Genomic DNA, 25,298 nt, shown 5'->3' on the forward strand with positions numbered 1-25,298 from the left:
TACCAAAGTCATTCTTCAAAGACCTAGAAAAAATGATGCTGAAATTCATATGGAGAAACAGGAGACCGAGAATAGCTAAAGCAATCTTTTACAATAAAAACAAAGCCAGAGGCATCACAATTCCAGACTTCAAGACCAGGGCAGTTATAATCAAAACAGCCTGGTACTGGTACAAAAACAGATGGATAGACCAATGGAACAGAATAGAAACACCGGAGATCAATCCAAACATCTATAACCAACTCATATTCGATAAAGGACCTAAAACCAACTCCTGGAACAAAGACAGCCTCTTCAACAAATGGTGCTGGGAAAACTGGATGTCCACATGTCAAAGTATGAAGCAAGACCCCTACCTTACACCATATACAAAAATCCACTCAACATGGATCAAAGAACTAGAGATGCACCATGACACCATGAAACTAATTGAGAGCATAGGAGAAACCCTTCAAGACATTGGAACAGGGGAAGAATTCCTGGAGAAGACCCCAGAGGCACGGGTAATCAAAGATAAAATAAACAAATGGGATTACCTCAAATTGAAAAGTTTCTTTACAGCAAAAGAAACAGTCAGGAAAGTGAAGAGGCAACCAACAGAATGGGAGATGTTATTCACAAACTACACAACTGATAAAGGATTAACAACTAGAATCTATAAAATGATCAAAAAACACCACAGAAACAAAACAAACAACCCATAAAAAGATGGGCCAAGGACCTTAACAGACATTTTTCAAAAGAGGAGATCCAAATGGCCAACAGACACATGAAAAAATGCTCAGGATCCCTAGCCATCAGGCAAATGAAAATCAAAACCACAGTGAGGTTTCACCTCACTCTGGTTAGAATGGCTTACATACAGAAATCTACCAACAACAGATGCTGGTGAGGATGTGGGGAAAAAGGGGCACTAACCCACTGTTGGTGGGAATGCAAACTGGTAAAGCCACTATGGAAGACAGTTTGGAGAGTCCTCAGAAACCTGAATATAACCCTACCATACAACCCAGCCATCCCACTCCTTGAAATTTACCCAAATGGAATTAAAGGGAAAAAAAAAAGAGCTGTTTGCACCTCAATGTTTGTTGCAGCTCAATTCACAATAGCTAAGACCTGGAACCAAGCCAGGCCTATTCCAAAACAAACAAACAAACATTAAAAGCTAATCAGAGTTCCACAATCAAAATACGTAGCTGTGTGGACTCCCACCCACATCGCCCAATCTGTGCCCCATTGTCAGCCCTCAGAAACCTACCTGCAGGGGAGGCCCACGTCAGGAGTCCTGGATGATGGGAAGCAACAGTTCCTGATGTGCAATAAGGCTGGGCAGCAAAACAAACACCAACAGCCTGCTTGTATTTAAACTTTGATATTTGGTTCATCATAGGTTTTAAAAAAAATACTGCATTAAAATACCTGTTTTGGTGCCCCTCTGAAGTGTGCACCCGAGGCGAGTGCCTCACTCATCTCACTGTGGTCCACAGCTCCACTGATAGCTGTTGATTCACTCAACGTTTATTAATAAACAGGCACAACAGCCGCTCAGGCAAGCTATTCTGTACACTCAGTGAAGCTCCAACTGCCTGTCCACACCTTGCTGAAAGCTGTGTTCACAAAAGGCTATGTCATTGATTCCAGGGGTAGGTTTCTGGAACCCTTGCGACGAGCATTGTGCAAGGAGAGTCATCCACGCTGGTGGCCGCTCATGAAGGACTCTTTAGGGGCTGGCCATGGGTAGCTCAGGGTAAGGGCCACAGGCTTTGCCAGATTCTTTACCCTGCTCCTGCAAGGAGGGGTGATTTGGGCAGGCACTAGTGGTGAGAGTTAGATGATGAATCTTAGTGAGGGGTAGACAGGGAAATCACCTTGACTCTGACTCCAGCAGCAGAGAGCATGAAAAATCCAGTGGCCTCAGGACCCGTTGGAGAGGCAGCTTGTGGGAAGCTCAGGGCCCTGGAACTGCACTGGGTGAGGGCTCCCAGCCAAGATGCAAAACTGTGACTTAGGTGCAAAGCCCTCATTGACCCCAAGGCCAATGTGAGAGGGGAACATCATGGCTAAGTCTTCCTACAGGTAGGGCGCAAAGCCTGATAGTGAGCCAAGGTTTTTGGGGTGAATGGATCATGCTGAGTTTTCAGTGCCCTTGGGGGTCCGAGCTGCTCCATCATTCCAGTCTTGCTGCCATTCAAGAGAGTGAAACGAAACAAACTCGTCCTATGCTGGATTTGAGCTAGCAACTTGCTGTTCAGCACCAATCTTGAGATTATGGGCTTATTTTCTAGGAACTGGAAATGTTATCCTAAATGAAAATGGAAGGAGGAACTTCTGCCTGAAAAAAGACAGGCTTCCTCGCATGTAGGTACCAGTTAGCCAGTGTTTTGCAATAGCTGTTAACATTAATTATTTTCCATGTGCTATACACAACTATGCATTTTATATGCATGAGTTCCTCTCTGTCGTCAATGAGAAGACTGAGTGATTAAGTCATTTTCCCAAGTTTGGTGGCAGAGCTGGAATTTGAATAGGGTTTTTCCTAGGACCTCTGCTTGGCACCTTTATAAACTGAGGCTGCTATGAGCCACATTGGAAAAACTTCTTTGTCACTAAAATAATCAGAGAATGGAAAAGTGCAAAATTTACATCCTGATGCATAGCCATTTGTTCATTAAAAAGGAAAAGCTTGAATGAGTGTTTTATTATGAATTTTCTCAAACAGGATTCACATCCATGGGGCTGGTGCTTTGATGTAGCAGGTAAAGCTGCTGCCAGCAGTGTCGACATCCCATATGGACACCAGTTCAAGACCCAGCTGCTCTACTTCCAATCCAGGTCTCTGCTATGGCCTGGGAAAGTGACAGAGGATGGCTCAGTGCTTGGGCTCCTGCACTCGCATGGGAGACCCAGAAGCTCCTGGCTCCTGGCTTCAGTTTGTGCCAGCTCTGGCCATTGTGGCCATTTGGGGATTGGACCAGCAGATGGAAGCTCTCTCTCTCTCTCTCTCTCTCTCTTTCTCTCTGCTTCTGCCTCTACCTCTCTGTGAGTCTGCCTTTCAAATAAATAAATACATCTTTAACAAAGGATTCACATATTTTATTTAATAACAGCTTCCCCCCAATATTGGGTTACTTTCTGGCTCACCTCTTGCTTATTGGATGGACTTAGACACTTGGCTTTTTTGATTCTCTGATTCTTCCTAGTAAAACAGAAAATTTTGTTAAAAGTATTATCCCTTGAAGAACTCTTTTCTATTATCCATCCTTCTCCCATCCTCCTTTTAAAGTTTGGAAGGCTTTGCCACTAGGATAAATTGCATTTAATTCCATTTCCTTAGATTTCTTAGATTTTTTTCCCATTTTTTTTATGTGTTAGAGACATTTTGCAAACAGAGCCAGCCAATGTGAGTTGTGCTGAACACAAGAACAACACAATGAAAGCATAGCAATGTTTCAATCCCATGATTTCTATGAGGAGTTGTGAAATATTGCTTATGCTAGCCCCGAAGTCTTTGAAGTTCTAGGTAGAAGACTATTGTGACGCATTTCACTCACACAGTTCAAGTCTGTGCCTCTGTATCCTTGATTTCGTTCCCTTTGTTGAGGAAGACACTGAGGACCATTTCACTGCAGTGATGGGTGCCCCGGGGCTTCACAGGGAACGCCCTGCAGAATGCCAAGTTCCCAAGTCACAGTTTCTGGACTTAAATATGTGCCCAGGACTTATTTTGCAATGGAGGAAATTGTTAGGGCTGATGCAAATATTAGCAAATCGTTTAGTGCAAAATGCTACTCCTTAAGAGGTGAAGCAGTGCTTTAGGTTTGCAGAAGGAAAGGTGTGAGTATGTTTAAACACTATTCCTGATCAGTCCACCTAAATGTAGATTTAAAGCTTATTACTGGGGCTGGTGCTGTGGTGCAGTGGGTTAAAGCCCTGGCCTGAGGCGCTGGCATCTCATATGGGCACTGGTTCTAGTCCTGGCTGCCCTTCTTCTGATCCAGCTTTCTGCTATGGCCTGGGAAAGCAGCATAAGATGGTCCAAATCCTTGGGCTCCTGCACCCATGTGGGAGACCTGGAAGAGGCTCCTGGCTCCTGGCTTCTGATCAGCTCAGCTCTGGCTGTTGTTGCCATTTGGGGAGTGAACCAGCAGATGCAAGACTTCTCTCTCTGGCTCTACCTCTCTCTGGAACTTTGTCTTTCAAATAAATAAAGTAAATCTTTAAAAGAAAAATAAAGCTGGTTGCTTTGTGTTTCTTTCACCTGAAGACTTCGTAGGTGCACAGTAGACATATTCTTCACTCCTCTTGTCACAGTCACCTGGCACAGGAGCTGGAAGACATGAGTTCTATTTTCAGATCTAGCTGGGTGAAGGTAGATAGGCACCTTAGTTTTGGAGCTTTTTTAATTGTCTTTGAAGTGGGGACACTATCTTGCTACCCTTCTTGCAGAACTGTATGGCTCAAACAAAGCAATGTGTATGGGAGAACTTATTTGTTGAATTACTTATACAAAAGGTTATGGCCCTATGGAAATGTGAGATGCTTCAATTAAACCTAGCATTTTTTTTAGGAAATTCAAATAGTTATGGAATTAAAATGAATAAGTGATTCATTATGTAAAAGTATGTGAGGTAGTATTTTATTTTCCCATAGTTAACAGCTTAGTTTTTTCTCCTTATAATAAGTTTTCTCCTTATAATAAGATTGGCCATGTAGGAAGGTGGTCCAAGAATTATTTCCATCTCTTTTTTTTTTAAACAACCAAGAAAATATTTATTGGAGCACATGCATCTGGTGTGTTTTTGCCACCCACATTTTATTAGAAAACTTTCAAACATGCAGAAAGATTAAAGGAATCTACCAAGACTACCTGCAGACCCACCAGCCAGATCCAGTGATTCACATTTTACTGCATTTGCTTTATTGCAAGTCTGCAAGCCTATTCACCATCCCATGTACCCATTAGTCCCTTGTATTTGTTGGACACCTTGCAGACATTAGTAAACGTGCCCTTATGTGGCCAATGAGCTTGCGCATCATTAGCCAGAGTTTCCCATCTTCTTATGATTATTTTTTCTCCTGACATAAATGGGGCCTAATTTAGTGTCATAAAAATTGTGGCAGAATATAATATTTCTTGTTTGATGGTTTTTTTTTTTTTTTTGCTGTTGAAGCAGAGAAATCCTTTTTCAAATTAATTCTCATGCAGAAGCCGGCCTGTGATGCAGATGCATGTTTGAGAGTGGCAAGGTAGATACCAGAGGGTGAGGAGCATGGTGGGAAGAAGGGATGGGGAAACTTGGGTCAGTGGGAACTCAGTGATGGTCGGAGAAGGGAAACGAGTCCTGGTGTTCAGTTATTCAGGAGAGTGCCTATAGAAAATGATAATGTACTACATATTTTTTTAAAAACTAGATTTTGAATGTTCTCACCATAAAGAGACAATAAACATGTGAGGACATGGACAAGTTTACCTTAATTTGAACATTACATGATATTTACACATATTAAGACAACATATTGTACTTCATAAAAAGATACGATCTTAGTTTTCAATTAAAAATACATTAGAATGGTGTGGGGTTTGGTACAGCTGTTATGATGCCACTTGGACCACCTGCATCCCATGCTGGGTTGTCTGGCTTCGAGCTCAGGCTGTGCTCCAATTGCAGCTTCCTGCAGATGCAGACTTTGGCAGGCAGCTGGTAACGGTTGAAGGACTTGGGTTCCCATCCCTCATGTAGGAGACCTGGATTGAGTTCCAGGCTCCCTGCTGTGGCCTGACCCCATCCTGGCTATCGCAAGAATTCGGGGAGTAAACCAGAGAATGGGAGATCTCTGCATGTCTGTCATTCTGCTTTTCAGATAAACAGACACACATGATTTTTAAAAATGAATAAAAAGCAAAAAAGGTAACAAGACCTACAGCTCCTTTTTCACTTTCCAGGGTGATCCCTGAGGCCTCCCATGGAATACCTTGAATGCCATGGATGGATGTTTGAAATTGGGTGAATTCTGCCCCTCCTGAATCTCTGTGTGACGGTCTATCAAGCAGGGCTTCAGAAACAGCTGTTTCCTCCAGCTCTTTTCAAGTAGTTCTCGTGCCTCAGTCCAATGGCGCTAAAGCATTGAGAACTTTGTGGACTTTCCCCATCACAAATTCTGTTGCAGAAAACATTCTTTTTCTAATTAGCTCAATGCTAAAAGCCGCATTTAAGACTGTGGGTCTGAATGCTTGAAGTATAAACTACAATTGGAAGGGCTGTCTGTGGAATGGAAGAAAACTGGAAAAACAAGAACCTGACCTAAATGGATGACCAAATGTAGCAGCCTGCACATGCAGGGCTAGCATGTCAACACAGTGCACACAGCTACCCTGCCTTCTTCCAGGGCAACTGCCAAGTCAGGACCCAGAGCATCGCCCAGGAATCTCGGTGTCCTGCCACCAGCAGAGGCTGCTTGGGATGGTCCGCTTCTCCTGGGACCTCCCTGAGACATCCTTCACTCTCTGGGGGCAGTGGTGTCTGTTCAGTGCTCCTTACTGGGTGTTCTGGTGGGCTGGACAGCAGCCTGGGCATGTGGGTAACTCCTGGTCAAAGCTAAGCCTGAGACCAGTGGGCCATCACCATTGAGCCAGTGGGGAAGCATGTACAAGGAGAGAAGCAAGGGGTAGGGCCATGCAGAGACTACACATCAATCGTCCATATCTGAGAGGAGAAACTAGGTCTGAAAAATGGAGAGAGAAGTCATGGCTAGGTCAGGGTTGAGTTGCAAAGCAAAAATCAGGAAAGTGTGTCCAGGCCTGTGCTAGGAAGGGCCTCAGGTGACGTGATGTCATTTTTGCTAGGTAATAAGTGCTTGGGAGCTTTGTGAGGACAGCACAGTGTCTAAATCAATTTCTGTGCCCAGGACTCAGAAAAGTGATATATAGGTTGTAGATACAAGGAAGTTGCAAAATGTGTGTGGTAAAGTAGAACTGAAAGATAAGCTTTTTGAGATGCAAAACATTTTGAAATACATGCATGGTTGTTTTACAACACACGTCTTCCATGAATTTTTTTTTTAAGATCTTGAATGTGTAGGGATTTCAAAGTTTATTTGCATCAAAACAAACTTACCTTTTAATGCCATTTTCCATGAACTTTTTGAAGTATGCTTGTAGGTGCTCAATAATTATTTATTGAAGGATGGGAAAGGAAGGAAGGGAGGGATGGAGGGGAGAAGATGGATGGGTGAGTTTATGTCATTTGCAGCAGGGTCAAGGCAGACATTCAGCACCATCATAACTGTGAGAATGTCATGGAGAACTTAAACCCAGCCTTTTAACCAGTGCTCACGGTGCAGACATATTTTGATGATGACTCACAGTGAAAAATAGGCTTTACACATACACAGACACACAGAGTCACACACACACACCAAAAATCTTTTAAAATGAGACATGTTCCAACAACTTCCATGTTATCCCATTCTCAGAAGACTGACTTGTAACCTACAGACTGAAACACCCTGGGTCTAACCCCTGCGTTCTCTTCTGGGACATTGACATTATTGTTTTACAACAATTTTTTTCTTTTCCAGAATTCTAAATCAATCTCTCTCTCTGTCTCTCTCTTTCTCTCTTTTTCGTTTTTTCTCTCTCCTCTCTCTCTCCCTCTCTCTTATCTCTCTCTCTCTCTGTGTCTCTCATATGGGAGTTAATCTTCTCTTTCTGGAAACTTTAATGAGAGAAAACACACACTGCTTCACTTGGCTCTGTTCCCTTTGTGGGGATGGCTCTTCGCAGTGTCTCCCGTTGGTGGGAAAGGCCTTTACATAAGTGATGTGCACCTTCTGCTTCCTCTGCAGCCTGGCCTTCCTTCCTCCCCCGCTTCTTCCTTTCTTTCAAACGACCATCACAAATGCAGATTCAAAGCCGTTTTCTTCTTCCTCTTCCTCCTTTTTCTCCTCTTCCTTTACATTCTTTCTACCCTTCTTGACTATGGATAATTCTGAACCCTATTCTCAATGACTGTTTCTTTTCTTGATTTGTTTTTATTCATGCATACATTTGTTTATTTGATTAGCCATTCAATATTGGCTTGGGGAACATTTGAATGAGTGAAACATAGTTCTGGGTGTTAAAGGGAAAACAGAGTATGAACAGGCCCTGCCCTCTAGCACCTTAAAGTATGCAAAAGGACTTGGATAAACACACCAAAGGCATTGAAGAGGCTGAATGATCAAGGCCAGAAGAGCACGTTGGTGATTTACTCCTCAAGAGACGACTTTGCATGTCTGCACATGATGCTTTCTCTTATGCAGATAACGAGGGCATCAGAAAGTAATGATTACTACAACCAACTGGGTGTATGCTATGTGCTGGGAGTTTGTACCTCCTAGCTTTTTGTGTCTCAGAACACTCCACAGTAGATGTTATTAGTCCAGTGTAGCACATGGTAAAAACCCAATACATTTTAGTTATTTTTATATTAATGATTATAATCATCATAATAAGTAGTCATAATAGCAGTAGTGATGATGCCAAGGAGTTTTCCCAGTAGTTCCTACTGGTAATAGCTAGGACTGGAAGTGAACCCAGGTTTAACTCATCCTAATGAAAATATTTTTTCATTGTCAAACCTTATAAATGTTTGGGGTCAGGACCACTTTAGACATAGGTGATCAAGTTTCCTTGTGGAATACTCTATCTGGTCTGAATTATTCCATCTGATCTGAAATTTTTCTTTTCCAGAGAACCATGTCTAGCAAAGACCACGATTTGATCAAGGACATCATGAATTGATTCTTCTGGTGACAGTGGATCCAGATAAAGGACAGCAGATACAGATGATAGAGTATCCCCCATGGACTACTTTTTCAATCAATATCCAAAGCTTCACACCTGATAGCAGTCAAATCACACTAGGGTGAGTTGGTCATGGCCTTCTTCCAAATGGTCAACTCCAGGCTATTTCCTTGAGGGAGATTCTCTGGTTTCCTTACCTGGATCCAGAACACATTGCTCTCCTCTGAATCTCTTGGAGCACCTTCTACTTTTCCTCTTATACACTGTACTTTTTCAGAAGCTGCAGGTGCGTGGTCTCCATAGACCTTTTTTTCTTTTCTTTTATTTGACAGGTAGAGTTATAGACAGTGAGAGGGAGAGACAGAGAGAAAGGTCTTCCTTCCATTGGTTCACTTCCCACATGGCCGCCACGGCTGGCGCTGCATCGATCCGAAGCCAGGAGCCAGGTGTTTCCTCCTGGTCTCCCATGTGGGTGCAGGGTCCCAAGCACTTGGGCCATCCTGCACTGCCCTCCTGGGCCACAGCAGAGAACTGGACTGGAAGAGGAGCAGCCGGGACTAGAATCCAGTGCCCATATGGGATGCTGGCGCCGCAGGCGGAGGATTAACCAAGTGAGCCAGGGCACTGGCCCCCTCCATAGACCTTTAAGGTAATTCTGTTACCGAGAGAGAATCACTTTGCTCCAGGTGCCTCTGTTTATGGGTTGCAGGGCTATTTGGAAGAGCACTCTCCCCATGTGATGACAGACCTTGTGCTTGGGGGAGTGAGGTGAAAGTGCTTCACACTGTGAGAGATTTGAGGTTGAATAGGAAGGAGTGTGTGGTAACAATGAAGTCAGGGTTTAGGCACTGGGTGAATGGTGGTAAAACAGACAACTGCGATGGGAGGAGGAGAAAGAAATGGTCCCAAGCTATTTTTTGCTGGGGAGGAGTAGACAGGTGGCCATAAGAGTACAGACGGGAAAGATGACTTCAATTTCAGACAAGATGGGTTTGTGGTGTAACTGGAACTTGTTTTACTTGATGTTTTTTTTTTTGTATTACTGTTAGAGCAAGCAAATTTGATTTGTACAGTTTAAAATTCAGTAGGATCCATGGCTGTGACAGGGAACTTTGATAGCTTTAAGAGAAATCATGAACTTGGGCATGATGTCAAGTCAGTGAGAAGAAACCAAACAGAAAGCTGCTGCTGAGAAATCAGAACTTGGGCTTCAAATGCGATAACACACCAGAACCAACACAATCAACAGCAGAACCCAAACAGATGCAGCCATTCTCAGATCAGTGTTTGAAATTCCAGTTTCTCAAAACCTTGGGGTACAGTGTTTGGAAGTGTGAGTAGTGAGATGGAGGCTCATGAGGTAGTTGTGAGCAATAAATGCATATGGAGGACAATTCAAGAGAGCAGATGAGAGAAAAGAAACCTTTCTGTTTTCCCACCTATGCCAATCTGGTCTACTTTGTTCTCATCTCTGCCTCCATTCTCTTTCCCACCATTCAACTCTCTCCTTTATAAAGCTTGGCCCATCCAGATGGGACAGGGAATTTGGAGGTCATTCTGGGAGTGACCTGGCTATTGCACAGAGCTACTGATGGGTTGCCAGCTAGTCAGATGCTATGCTGGGGAACTAGGGTCATGGGGAACATGGGTCATGGCAAGTGGCCCATCAGAAAGGCTTCATGAGAGTAGGAGTGGTCTAGGGGCCAGGTCAGGAGGAGATTGGGAGATCCAGACAGGCGGCCCATCAGCAATGGGCAGAAGAGCCAGCTAGGAACCCTTCTTGCTGCATCTGGGAGCTGGGGTGCACGCATCACAGGAACGTGACTTTCATTGAGCAGAAGAGCACACGAGCAGGTGTGACCTCATGTTGAGCCACCTGAACCTGGGAACTTAGGATGTACCCAACTTCTGTTGGCTAAGGACAGTCAGGAACCCAAGCCAGGCCAGGCCTTGAAGGACAAGGGGCCTGGCTCTGGATACAAGAGGAATACCAGTCAGGGTGTTGTGTGGAACATTGTTCTCTCTCCTCTCTACTCTCATCTCTATTGGCTGCTGCCAGCCTTGAACTCCAGCCTGTGCTTTAGGCTTCTCTGTCTAGAGAATACTCTTTCCTTTATCCACTCTTATTCTAAATGTCACCTCCACATGGAAAGCATTCTTATCTCCCTGACCAGGCCAAGGACCCCTTGCAGGTTCTCACGCATCTGAGGGTTTTCATTCCTAACCCTCAGCACTGTCTTTAGAATTTCTTGAGTAGTTTCTTACTGTCTAGACTCCATGAGGCAGTGAATTCAAGGAGGGCAGAGGCTATCTGTTTTGCTTACCATTGTGTTTCTACTGCCTGGTACATTGTATGACCACTGCTGGCCCTCAGCAGGAGTACAGCAGTGTCTGTCAAAAGAATGCGTCAATGAATATTTCCAATTCCTGTGGGACTTCTGTTAAATGACTATTACCACCATTTCTACAGGAGCAAAACCAACTGTACTCTTCCTTATTCTGTGTGTGCATTTCATATCTAGGCACTTGATCTCAGTGGAAACCCAAAGGATTGTAGTTATGAAGAAAACTATTGTGGATTCTTCAAAAACAGATCTGTGTTCCCCACGTCACATGGACCAGGGCATTCAGCAAACATGAAATGCATTTTGAAAATTGTCAACTGTGTGAGCTAGGCAGAAAGGAGACATGAGCTCTGCTTGGTGCAAGACGACCTTGGGGCACACGCATGCTGCCAACCACCTAGAATTCTGAGAGTCCCATCAAGCTCAGGTGCAGGGGATGCTGATGACTAGGGTGCCTGCTGCCTTTACTTCTGTGCCAAGCCATCTCCTTCAGAGGGTAACAAAACACGTCAATATGAATCCGGCATCCAGGCCAGCGCATGGAGCAGTTGATAGTGCTGTGAATGCTCTTTGTTTCTCTCTGGCATGTGGATGCACAGCCTTTGATGTTAGAATTTTGGCTCATTAATAACTAATTTACATTTCCCAGACAGCAAATTGTGATCTGACACAAATTTATAAAAGAACTCCAAATGGTGAAATTCTCTTATACAATGAATCCTTTGTGGGCTTTTTTTCCCCCTTCTAACTTAAGGAGTTTGTGATTAAAATTTTAATGCAATCATTGAAGTCTCCAGGGCTACTTAAAAATAAAACACCATCTTATTTCCTTCCTCTCCAAGATCATGACAAGTGGCTGTTTCGATGTGGATGCTGTCAGCGCTACAGTTGCTGTTTCAGCTACGCTGAGTCCTCAGTGGCCAGATGGAAGACCTGGGGACCGACTGGCAGTGGCAGCAGGAGGTGAGGGTGCAGCGTACTGAGGTTTCCTGATGCTTCTTTGCAGGTCTGAGACAACAGGTTTTGCTGAGGATTGTCTCCTTGGGTTCCAGTGGCTCCCAGGGTCAGTCTCACTGCTCCAGATGCTCCCAAACCAGAATAGGTTATTCTGGAAACACAGCTGGGCAGATCAGAGCTACCATGGTGGAGATTTGTGTATATATCTCTACGTATCTGTCTGTCTTTCCTCTTGGCTACATCTTGGAAGGTTGAATGCTCTAAGGAAGACATGACAGTTTTTCCGTATTTTGCTCATATTTCTTTGGGAGAATGTGGAGGTCAATAAAAGTTGAAAACTGGCTTTTGGAAGGCAACTCTAGTTGCATTGATTCATCCCCTCACCCTGATTTACCTTTGTGAAAGACTTGTTATCTTGAGTGTTGATGACTCACGTTCAGTGGGAAGGTAGGCAGGGCCTCTCGCCCCATGTGTCAAGGAGAAAATTCCACATGTGCCTGGCCACCTGGAAATACCTTCCCTGGACTACAAAGGGAGGTCTGTGCCTCCAGGAGAGAGAAGACAGACCAGAAAGGTGGACTGGAGAGCTGGCCATGGGCAGGGCCGTGGGGTGGGGCTGGGTGAACAAGACATTGGGTGGCTTAGCCAGTTGCATCACTTTTGGCAAGAGGCTTGGTTCTACTGAGTTACCCTTTGCTTGGAGAAATCGTTTAGGGAACAGCCATGGGCTTGTTGTGTGGAATGGAAACATACCCAGAATGAAAAAAATTTTTAAACCAGCACCACTTGAGGTCAGATTTTAAATGGTCACACAGTATGTGCCAGATTGAACACACGCAGAGAAGCAACAAGCCTCCCCAGTTGCCTATATTATTTTAATAACAGAAAGAATGTATGTGGAATTCCAGGCAAGATTTCCAACTGGAGACAGTCCCAGGTTCTAACTCATCTGTGCATGTTTTTCAAGTAATCTTTTCACAAAAAGGCGGTTTTTCTTGCCTATCTCTTCTCCTCAAATGGATGGAGGAATCTGAGGCTGCCCCTCCCAGCTTTGGTTGTAGGAAGCAGGAAACCTGAGGGCCCTGCTGTGACCAGGGTGGGTCTGTAGGAATTTGCTGGAAAAAATGGCACTGCCATGAAAGGTAGCCTTTAACTCAAGTAACAAAGCCTCTCTTCATTGATAGGGGGTGACTTGAGGTACACCCTGTCCCTTTCTCTCACTTGGACATCAGGGTATTTGGAACAGAGAGGGCTGAGCTTGTGAGAAGGGGGTCCCTGTCTTTGTGGCGTGGCCTGCATGTCCCTGGGTGATGTTTGGAGTCCACCTGCTGCACTGAAGCAGGTGCAGGGTGACTGTCACTCCTCCAGGCCACTCTGAGAGCCACAAAGGAGCACGAGGGAGTGCATCTTGTGTTTGCCATGATCACAGCTAAGCTCTTTCACAATACCTAGAACATTGCTGACATTTAAAAAAAAAGAATGTTACTGTCTTGCCTGTTCATGTTATCCTCTTGGGGCCCTGCATGGCTCATGTTCATATGGAGACTAAAGTTTTTTTTCTGGAAGGCAGGCTGTTCTGTTCCCAGCCATAGATGGACCTAAACAGAAACATTGTCTCATTGCCATTGACTTGATGGATTCTCCTGGCTGGCTCGTACTCATTTTCTTCAATCTGTGGGGACGTCTTTGGAGTCAGTTTCCATTGGAATCCTGGCTGTACCACTTATATCTAGCACTCTTGGATTTGTTACTTAATCTTTCTGAGCTAATTTTTCCTCATCTTGTTAAGAAAATGAAATACGAAGGTCTTGTTGCAAGGCGTATTCTAAGGGCTCAGAGGGAACTGTTGATATAATTATGAGACTTGCCATCAAGTGGGGTATAAGAAGTCTCTAGAAGGGGAGTCCTGGGAAGTGGTGAAACAGGAACCTCCAGAGAGTTTCCCAAAGGACACTTCTAGGAAGTTATTATTGTCATGGCATGCAGGTTTCTGGGCCATTAGGGATTCAGGGTAGGCTATAGGAAATGACTCTTTTGGCCATGGCTATAGCCCTCAATGTGAGAACCCAGCCTCCTGAGTAGACTCAGCTTTGGAGTATAAAGTCCTCCAAACGATAGGCCTTATGGGTTTCTTGGGCACTGTTACTCCAAACAGTGCCTGGATGTCTTGGGAACTAAGTGAATCCCTGTGGGCAGGAGTGATGATGGAAGGGCAGATTGCATAGAGCTATGGTGTTACTTTGGGCAGTTGCACAGACAGGAGCTAAGACCTCTCAATATAAATTGGTCCTAGAGAAGAGACTTCTCAGGATGTAGATCAATGAAAAACTGGTGCAAGAGAAAACTATTTTTAAGCCATTTTTAGGCATATTGGTTAAGAGTTATCCCTAGTTTCTTAAGGAGAGAAAATTTAAGTTCAGGTGCTATTTTTTTTAACAATATCTAATAGGGTCTGGCATTGTGGCATAGCGGTTAAAGCCAGTAAAAACTGTGCCTGTGATGTTTGCATCCCATTTGGGCACTTGTTCGAGTCCTGGCTGCTCTACTTCCAATCCAGGTCGCTGCTAATGTGCCTGGGAAAGCAGTGGAAGATGGCTCCAAGTGCTTGGGCCCCTGTCACACACATGGGAGACTTAGATGGAGTTCCAGACTCCTGGGTTTAGGCTGGCCCAGCCCCAGCTGTTGTTGCCATTTGGGGAGTGAATCAGTGGATGGAAGATTTCTGTTTGTCTTTCCTCTCTCTCTCTATAACTCTGCCTTTCAAATAAATACAATAAATATTTAAAAATAAAAAAGACTATAAAAGAGAATGTCAATAGAAAGCATAAGCCCAATGACTTTCGATTTTTTAATTTTTACTCTAGAGGTAGAGACACACAGGGAGAGAGGAAGAAAGATATCCTATCTACTGGTTCATTCCACAAATACACAGAATGTCTGGGGATGAAATCAGAAGCTGGAATTCAAGCTGCCCACCAATAGAACCAGCATGTGTGGCATCCCATGGTCTGCATTGACAGGAAGCTGGAATCAGGATCTAGAGCCAGGAATCAAATTCAAATTCAGGCACTCTGATAGGGAACATGGGCAACCTAACCAACATCTTTACCCCTAGCTCCAACACCTGCACCCTGATAAATCTTTCTTGTCAACTTATAAGGTCTTCAGTGAAAGATCCCCTACAGGTACTGACTGTTAAACCCAAAGTTCTGAAGCTCAGAATGGAATAAAACTAACTGTATGAAGACATTTAATCCTGCTGAGAGTGTGATATGTGGTACGGAGGCATTTGTATGCTCCCAGTTCCCATACTACATGCTACATTTTTGGCCTTGTTAAACCATATTCACATTTATATTTCATTTTATTCAAGAGAGGTTAGCAGGGCAGGTAGGATGAGTAACTATTTCCTGATTTTATAATTGAGGAACTGTGGTCAGAGCTTACTTTCCCTATGAACAGGTACATTCAGGGCTTACCTGGGAGAAGAACCACCTTTTATCAAGGCAGGGCTCCTTGTGTCTGACCAGGGGAAAGCCCTGCACCTCGTGTAGTGTCATGGACTATGCTTCTGTCTTCTAGCCCAGGAGGATGGCCTGGTGGAATGCATGCTTGCTTCTCTAAGGGAAGTTCCTGTGGGGGGCTGTGGTAATTATGGGTGCATATGAAGTTGATGGGGGATGGTTTTCAAACCATATGTGCAGACTTGACTTCTGTTTAACCAGCAATCTCAGTTTCTACAAGCACTTGGACTATGGGGCAGGGTTTGGAGTGGTGTGTGTCCACAGCAGAAGCGGCAGTTATGCCTCGTCCAGTCTGCACAGCTGGATCCAAAGACTCTGGGAGCATGATGATGGCAGAGGCCCTGGGTGACAAACACAGTCATTACTTTCTTTCACTTTCATCCAATGGCTGGGATGTCCCTACAGACAGAAGCCTGGCTATCTGGCCATCCCAAGTCAGCACAAGGATGCTAGTGAGGGCTTCTGCCAGCAGTACTGGTCAGGGTCATGGGTCCGATGAAGGGCAAGGGAGCATTTCAAGTCTTATTGCTTCCAGGAGACTCCTGCCTGGTTTAAGCCTAGATTGTGTGGAGGCAAGCAGGCATTGCTTTTGTGAACTTTATGAGATCAAAGGCTATGGATGGGTTGGGGTGCAAAGGGGGAAAGGGGAGACTAAGGTTTGAGTTCACAGTTCAGATTGCTGTGTCATGGGGATGTGAAAGTTCTTTTTTTTTTTAATTGCATGTAGACTCCTTTAATGTGGCATGATAGATATTTGGACCTTGTGTAGCCATCAGCCCTGGAATGCCTTCAATTAGGGCTCTGTGAAGAGTTAGCCTGAGATCCTGTACAGCAAGCTGTGTACTGACACTGGGAGAGCAGTGGCCTGTGGCTGCCTACTTCCCTGTGATTATCAAGCCCATCTGTGACTCTTAGTGGGTTCCCTTCACAATTGCCCAGCTATGTTTCTTTCTTTTTTTTCCTGATGTGAAATTCAGGAGATGAATCGTTATGCTACTCTTTGATTTGCTATCTTTGAAGCAAATCAACTTAGGTATCAAGTAAATGAAACAGTTTATTATCTGAAGTGGATTTACACATTGCCTGAGTGAGGATGGTAGTTGTTTCTACAAAACAACAGGTGTATCCTGGATCCTGGTGGCCTTACGTGAGAGCTCTGGGACCTTCCCCTGTCTAGCCTCTCTCTTGAGCTGCGAACTCAGAGAACACAGTGATGTGGGCTCAGTGGAGGCTTGGCGAGGATACTCTCCACTGTCTTGTTATTGTACATACCCAGATATTCACTTGTTTCTGACACCAGATTTCTGGCTGAAATCTGGAAATCATTTCACAGGGATTTCTGAAAAGATGTACTTCTTCATGCAATTATTCCGATAGATTTGCTTGCACATCTTATGCACGATGGAGAACAGGTTGGAGTAATGGAAAAATGCCTAGCTGTGAGTCACGAGGCTCTTGATTTGAAAAACAATAAAGCATTTTAGAAAGAGTGTGGGCTATGGACTCTGACAGATCAAGAAGCAAATCTTAGTTCTCCAGCTGTGTGACTGGGCAAGCTTTGGTTTTCTTGTCTATCAAATGATGTTATTAACAACAAAACGCTTCAAAACGTGGTCACTGGGATTAAATGATGTTGTGTGTGTGTGTGTGTGTGTGTGTGCTGATAACTTCCTAGAGCAGTTTCTCTGTTGTGTTGTCTCTAGTCCATGCCAGTCTCCTGAACTTCAGACTTACATTTTCACCTGAATGCCCATACATTTTTTTTTTAGCCAGCACGTCCCCATCTATACATACCCTTTCTTTTTTTTTTTAACTTTTTTTTAGTATATATAAATTTCCAAAGTACAGTTTATGGATTACAATGGCTCCCCCCCCATAACTTCCCTCCCATCCGCAACCCTCCCCTTACCCGCTCCCTCCCCGCTTCCCTTCACATCAAGATTCATTTTCAATTCTCTTTATATACAGAAGATCGATTTAGTATATATTAAGTAAAGATTTCAACAGCTTGCACCCACATAGAAACACAAAGTGAAAAATACTGTTTGAGCACTAATCATATCATTAATTCACATTGAACTACACATTAAGGACAGAGATCCTACATGAGGAGTAAGTGCACAGTGACTCCTGTTGTTGACTTTACAAATTGACACTCTTATTTATGGCATCAGTAATCTCCCTATGCTCCAGTCATGAGTTGCCAAGGCTATGAAAGCCTTTTGAATTCACAGACTCTTATCTTATTTAGACAAGGTCGTAGTCAAAGTGGAAGTTCTCTCCTCCCTTCAGAGAAAGGTACCTCCTTCTTTGATGACCTGTTCTTTCCATTGGGATCTCACTCATGGAGATCTTTCATTTAGGTCATTTTTTTTTTTTTGACAGAGTGTCTTGGCTTTCCATGCCTAAACTACTCTCATGGGCTCTTCAGCCAGATCCGCATGCCTTAAGGGCTGATTCTGAGGCCAGAGTGCTGTTTAGGACAACTGCCATTCTATGAGTCTGCTGTGTATCCCACTTCCCATGTTGGATCATTCTCTCCCTTTTTTTTTTTTAACTTTTATTTAATGAATATAAATTTCCAAAGTACGATTTATGGATTACAATGGCTTCCCCCCCATACCGTCCCTCCCACCCACAACCCTCCCCTTTCCCACTCCCTCTCCCCTTCCATTCACATCAAGATTCATTTTCGATTATCTTAATATACAGAAGATCAGCTTAGTATACATTAAGTAAGGATTTCAACAGTTTGCTCCCACACAGAAACATAAAGTGAAAAATAATAGATGATTTTTTTTAAATGATGATGAAATCAGATCAGACCTATTGTCATGTTTAATCCCAGTGAGAGTCAAGTTGGGAGTTGATAATTTCTTTTTTTTTTTTTTACAGAGGATCAGTTTAGCATGCATTAAGTAAAGATTTCAACAGTTTGCACCCCCATAGAAACACAAAGTGAAATATATTGTTTGAGTACTCGTTATAGCATTAAATCTCAATGCACAGCACATTAAGGACAGAGATCCTACATGAGGAGTAAGTGCACAGTGACTCCTGTTGTTGACTTTACCAATTGACACTCCTGTCTATGGCATCAGTAATCTCCCTATGCTCCAGCAACGGTAGACTGGATAGAGAAATTATGGGATATGTACTCTTTAGAATACTATACCGCAGTAAAAAACAGCGAAATCCAGTCATTTGCAACAAAATGGAGGAATCTGGAACACATCATGCTGAGTGAAATAAGCCAGTCCCAAAGGGACAAATACCATATGTTCGCCCTGATCGGTGACAACTGACTGAACACCAAAAAGGAAACCTGTTGAAGTGAAATGGACACTATGGGAAACGGTGACTTGATCAGCATAGCCCTGACTGTTAATGAACAACTTAATACGTTATCACTCTTAGTAGTTTTTTTTGTCTGTTCTACTTAATATGACTGGTTTAATTCTGTAATTAATACACAGTTATTCTTAAGTGTTGAAAATTAACTGAAATGTAATCCCTGTTAAACATAAGAGTGGGAATAAGAGAGGGAAGAGATGTATAATTTGGGACATGCTCAAGCTGACTTGCCCCAAATGGTAGAGTTAGAAACATACCAGGGGATTCCAATTCAATCCCATCAAGGTGGCATGTACCAATGCCATCTCACTAGTCCCAGTGATCAATTTCAGTTCACAATTGATCATAATGAAAGGACTAAGAGTAAAAGGGAGCACATAAACAAGTCTAGTACCTGCTAACACTAACCGATAGAATAAATAAAGGGGAGAGTGATCCAACATGGGAAGTGAGATACTCAGCAGACTCATAGAATGGCAGATGTCCTAAATAGCACTCTGGCCTCAGAATCAGCCCTAAAGGCATTCGGATCTGGCTAAAAAGCCCATGAGAGTATTTCAGGCATGGAAAGCCAAGGCATTCTGGAAAAAGATCTCTGTGAGTGAGACCCCAGTGGAAAGAACAGGTCTTCAAAGAAGGAGGTACCTTTCTCTGAAGGGAGGAGAGAACCTCCACTTTGACTATGACCTTGTCTAAACAAGATAAGAATCGGAGAACTCAGAGGGCTTCCATAGCCTTGGAAACTCATGACTGGAGCATTCTCTCCCTTTTTTATTCTATCAGTTGGTATTTGCAGATACTAGTCTTGTTTATGTAATCCCTTTGACTCTTAGACCTATGGTCTATTTATACATACCCTTTCTTTCCATTGTCCTTCAAACTACACCTTTCCTCTTGTACTTTTACTCTTTTTTTTTTTTTTTAAAGATTTATTTATTTACTTGAAAGTCAGTTACACACAGAGAGAAGGAGAGGGGGAGAGAGAGAGAGAGAGAGAGAGAGAGGTCTTCCATCTGCTGGTTCACTCCCCAGTTGGCCACAATGGCTGGAGCTGTGCCGATCTGAAGCCAGGAGCGTGGAGCTTCTTCTGGGTCTCCCATGTGGGTGCAGGGGCCCAAGGGCTTGGGCCATACTCCACTGTTTTCCCAGGCCATAACAGAGAGCTGGATTGGAAATGGAACAACTGGGACTTGAACTGGAGCCCATATGGGATGCTGGCACTGCAGGCCTGGTACACCACAGTGCTGGCCCCAGACTTTGACTCTTAATAAAGAGTTTCCTCATACTCCACTGTCCAAGCCAGAAACCTGGAGTCATCCTGAGCTCTTTCTGCTCTTTCAGTCACCAAATCCTGTGAATGCAGCTTCCCCTAAATCACTGTTCTCTATCCCATCCCTCCTATGCAAGGCCACTCCCTTAATCCAGTTCCTCATCATTTCTTGTCTGGATTACAGCCGTAGATACTATTTTAAGGTTAATACTAGCAGCAGAGTGAATCCCACCAGGCATGAAACATCTATGTAAACTCCTCAGTGTTTCCTTCATAAACCTCAAGGGAAGTTTAGTTTCTTTGACCTGGAAAAACGAGTTCTCCATGGCCCTGTCCCTTCATTCTCTCTAGCTCTGATCTTCATCACTTCTGTGTTCTTATCCTAAGCTGACACCCAATGGAAGTACTTGGTGTTCCACAGGAGTGCCAAGCTCTCCCTGACTTTCCCCCAGGAATGTTTTGTCTCTGCCTGAAATGCTTTCCCACGCCTTCCACACCTGGTTAACTCCCAACCGCCAGCCAAGAGTCAGCTTCAGTGTCACTGCCCCTTGGAAGAGGTTCTGGGACCCTTTGTGCTGGGTCAGGCTCTCCTTTCCATACTATCACCATTTCATGCAGATACATTTGTGGCCACTGATTTTTTTTTAAGCTGTCTTAACTTGAGGGCAGGGACTATCCACCTTGGTAACATCAGACCCTAGCATGGCAGTAAGCCTTGATGGACATTGATGAAATGAATGATTGAAGAATGTCAAAGTGAGCTAGTAAACTTGGGTAAGGCCATCACCTTTCCAGCCTCAGGTTTTTCATGTAAAATGAAATTCATAGGTAGATACAAAACACATATAAAACTTTTTTTTTTTATTTTTTTTTGACAGGCAGAGTGGACAGTGAGAGAGAGAGACAGAGAGAAAGGTCTTCCTTTGCCGTTGGTTCACCCTCCAATGGCCGCCGCGGTCGGCGCGCTGTGGCCGGCGCACCGCGCTGATCCGATGGCAGGAGCCAGGAGCCAGGTGCTTTTCCTGGTCTCCCATGGGGTGCAGGGCCCAAGCACCTGGGCCATCCTCCACTGCACTCCTGGGCCACAGCAGAGAGCTGGACTGGAAGAGGAGCAACCGGGACAAAATCCGGTGCCCCAACCGGGACTAGAACCCGGTGTGTTGGTGCTGCAGGCGGAGGATTAGCCAAGTGAGCAGTGGCGCCGGCCTAAATCATGGTTTTAATGCTTTTAGCCACTTCCTGGAAAACGGTAAGTCTTGAATAATTGTTGAATTTTTTTTAATATTGACATATATTTCTTTTTCTTTCTTTTTCTTTTTTTTTTTTTTTTAACAGGCAGAGTGGACAGTGAGAGAGAGAGACAGAGAGAAAGGTCTTCCTTTGCCGTTGGTTCACCCTCCAATGGCCGCCGCGGTCGGCGCGCTGTGGCCGGCGCACCGCGCTGATCCGATGGCAGGAGCCAGGAGCCAGGTGCTTTTCCTGGTCTCCCATGGGGTGCAGGGCCCAAGCACCTGGGCCATCCTCCACTGCACTCCCTGGCCACAGCAGAGGGCTGGCCTGGAAGAGGGGCAACCGGGACAGAATCCGGCGCCCCGACCGGGACTAGAACCCGGTGTGCCGGTGGCGCTGCTAGGCGGAGGATTAGCCTAGTGAGCCGCGGCGCCGGCGACATATATTTCTTTAAGTAAGCATAGGGGTCTTACAAATTGAATGTAAGTTGTTTTTTTTTCTGTTTCTTTTTTTAAATCTTGAATGATCCTAGGCTTTTTTTTCATAACTTCAATTCATAAAATATAATTTCTCTTACAAACCTTTTTGCTTACTTGGCTGTACTGGACTGTACTGGACCAAAAGCACTAGAGACACTGAAATAATAATTCAGCTTCTTCTCTCCTCACATGTTTCTTAAAATTATTTTGTGAAAAAGTATTTTAAAAATCATTAATACTGGGGCTGGTGCTGTGGCATACCTGGTAAAGCCACTGCCTGTAGTTACAGAATTCCCTATGGGCTCCGGTTTGAGTCCCGTCTGCTCCACTTCCCATCCAGCTTTCTTTTATGGCCTGGGAAAGCAGTAGAAGATGGCCCAAGTCCTTGGGCCCCTGCACCCGCATGGGAGATGCAGAAGAAGCTCCAGGCTCTTGGCTTTGGCTTGGCGCAGCTCCGGCCATTGCGGCCATTTGGGGAATGAATCTGCAGATGGAAGATCCCTGTTGCTCTTGCTCTCACTCTATGCGCTTCTACTGCTATAACTCTGCCTTTCAAATAAATAGATAAATCTTTAAAAAATACACAAAGAAAAGAACATTGAGATTTGGGTTTTAGCTTCCGGTTACTTCCCTTTTGTGTGACACTTGTTTTTTTCAAATCTAAACCCATCATGCATTCTGACCTAGAAATATTCTTCTCGTTTAGAAGGTTTCCTGCTTCCATATCTTTGACATTGAGAAATTTGTCAACATTCTCCTGCACTTCTTAAAAAAATTATTCTATTTATTTGATAGAGATATAGAGAGAAATAGAGAGCGAGTCTTCCATCCACTGGTTCATTCGCAAATGGCCACAACAGCCGGAGCTGAGCTGATCTGAAACCAGGAGCCTGGAGCTTATTCCAGGTGTTCGATTTGGGTGCAGGGACCCAAGGACTTGGGCCATCTTCTGTTGCTTTCCAGGTGCATTAGCAGGGAGCTGGATCGGAAGTGGAGCAGTGAGGCCTCAACTGGCGCCCATCTTGAACCAGCGCCCTTACGGGATGCTGGTGCTACAGGCCGGCCGCCACTCTTATTATTGGAATTGTAACACCCTCTGACAGTTAAGTGAGATTTTGGAGCTGGAGAGAATGAAAGGACATGGCCAGGGAGAGCTGGTTATCCCAGGTCAAAGAAATTGAACTTCCCCTTGAGGTTTACAAGGAAATACTGAAGAGTTTACATAGATATATCATCCCATGTAGTGTTCACTCTGGTGGCAATATAAACCTTAAAATGGTTTGAATAAATTTATTATTACCTGCCTTAAGAGCAGAGGTCATATTTTACTCATTTTACAGTGTCCAAATCTGGCTCCTATCTTCAGCTACTAGAAGGTGCCCAATAAATATTTGTTGAATGAATGAAGGAAGTGCATAATATGTTTCAGTCTGCAAACTTCATAAATGCAAGATTTATAATCAAAAAGTGAATCTGATCATTCCAAATCTTTATTTGAAATTCTAAACCAGTGAGAGTTTTTGATTACTTAATTTGAGAGGTAGATAGAGTTGAGAGAGAAAGACAGAGAAAAAGAGAGGGGTCCATCTGCTGGGTCACTCCCCCAAAACTCACAGTGATGCTACTGGAAAAGAACACAGTCAGGAGCTGGGAACTCAATCCCGGTCTTCCACAGGGGTGGCAGGGCCTAACTACCTGAGCTGCCTCCTAGGATCTGTATTAACAGGAAACTGGAGTCAGAAGCTGTAACTAAGTATTGTGCACTATAATATGGGATATTGGTTTATTAACTGCGTCTTAACTGCTACGTCAAATACCTGCCCTGATATTTTTTTTGACAGGCAGAGTGGACAGTGAGAGAGAGACAAAGAGAAAGGTCTTCCTTTTCTGTTGGTTCACCCCCCAATGGCCGCTGTGGCCGGTGCACCGCGCTGATCCGAAGCCAGGAGCCAGGTGCTTCTCCTGGTCTCCCATGCGGATGCAGGGCCCAAGGACTTGGGCCATCCTCTACTGCACTCCCGGGCCATAGCAGAGAGCTGGCCTGGAAGAGGGGCAACCGGGACTAGAATCCGGTGTGCCGGCGCCGCAGGCGGAGGATTAGCCTAGTGAGCTGCAGCGCCTGCCCATCCTGCCCCGATATTGAGTGTAATTAAACGGAACATAAAAGCTGACAGGAAGAGGAAAAGGGAAGTTGTTTACATTTACAAGATGAAAAAGTTCTGGAGCTCTCTTCCACAACAGATATACTCAGTATTATTGAACGATACACTTAAAAATGATCAAAGTGAGGACAAGCATGGTAGGGTAGTTGGTTAAGCCACTCCCTACAACCCTGGCATCCCATATGGGCATTGGTTGAAGTCCTGGCTGCTCCACTTCTGATCCAGTTCCCTGCTAATGTACCTGGGAAAGCACTGGAAGACGACCCAAGTACTTGGGTCCTTGCACCCATGTGAGAAACCTGGATGAAGCTCCTGGCTCCTGGCTCCTGGCTTTGGCCTGGCCCAGCCCTAGCTGCTGTGGTCATTTGGGGAGAGCAGATGCAAAATCTGTCTCTCTCTAACTCTGCCTTTCGAATAAACAAAATAAATATTTTTTTAAATGGTTAAAATGGTGAATTTTATGTGATTTTTTTTCTTACCACAGTGAAAAAGGGGGTGGGCAAAATGGGAAACTTTTTTTTTCAAAAGCATTTATTTATTTATTTATTTGCAAGGCAGCATTATAAAGACAGAGAGGGAGGGAGAGGGAAAAAAAGGAGAGAGAGAGAGATCTTCCACCCACTGATTTATTTCTCAAATAGCCTCTATAGCTAGGGCTACGCCAAGCCAAAACCTGGAGCCTGGAACCCCAGCCAGGTCTCCCACATTAGTGGCAGGGGCCCAAGTCCTTGTCCTATCTTCTGCTGCCTTCCCAGATGCATCAGTAGGGAGCTGGGTGGAAAGTGGAGCAGCTGGGGATTGAACTGGTATCTATATGGGTTGTTGGTATTGACAGGTAGTGGCTTAACCCACTGCACCACAACTCAAGCCCCAAGCACACTGTTTCTATATTGGGCCACATAGTAAATATTTTAGGCTTGCAGGCTGTGGGGTCTCTGTCCCAACTCGTCAACTCTACTGCTGTAGTGTGAAAGCGGCCAGAGATCCTGTGGGAATGAATCAGTGTGATAGTGATCCAATAAAGCTTTATGTACACGAATGAATATGGGCAGAAGACTGTTTCCTGTTGCCCAATTTATAGTAAGGTGTTAAGACCCATATCTAAACCACCTTTGGCTCTCTCTTGGTAAGCTTAGTTACAGCACTTAAAAAGTTGCTATGAAGGGCCCTGTCACTCCAGAAGAACTGATGG

At 44.3% G+C, this 25,298-nt stretch overlaps 1 protein-coding gene across 4 annotated transcripts in view; it reads left to right on the forward strand.

Moving 5' to 3' along the window:
- Positions 1 to 25,298, forward strand: part of LOC127487179 (uncharacterized) — a 274,077-nt gene that overhangs the window by 166,384 nt on the left and 82,395 nt on the right. For all 4 annotated transcript variants that reach the window (XR_016212916.1, XR_016212917.1, XM_089303674.1 and 1 more), the window contains 2 exons: positions 8,732 to 8,906; positions 11,973 to 12,093. The gene's annotated coding sequence lies outside the window, so the exon portion shown is untranslated. The remainder of the gene's footprint in view (positions 1 to 8,731; positions 8,907 to 11,972; positions 12,094 to 25,298) is intronic.

The sequence above is a fragment of the Oryctolagus cuniculus genome, chromosome 9, assembly GCF_051225735.1.
Source record: "Oryctolagus cuniculus isolate XC-2025 breed Fujian yellow rabbit chromosome 9, ASM5122573v1, whole genome shotgun sequence".
Taxonomy (NCBI): domain Eukaryota; kingdom Metazoa; phylum Chordata; class Mammalia; order Lagomorpha; family Leporidae; genus Oryctolagus; species Oryctolagus cuniculus.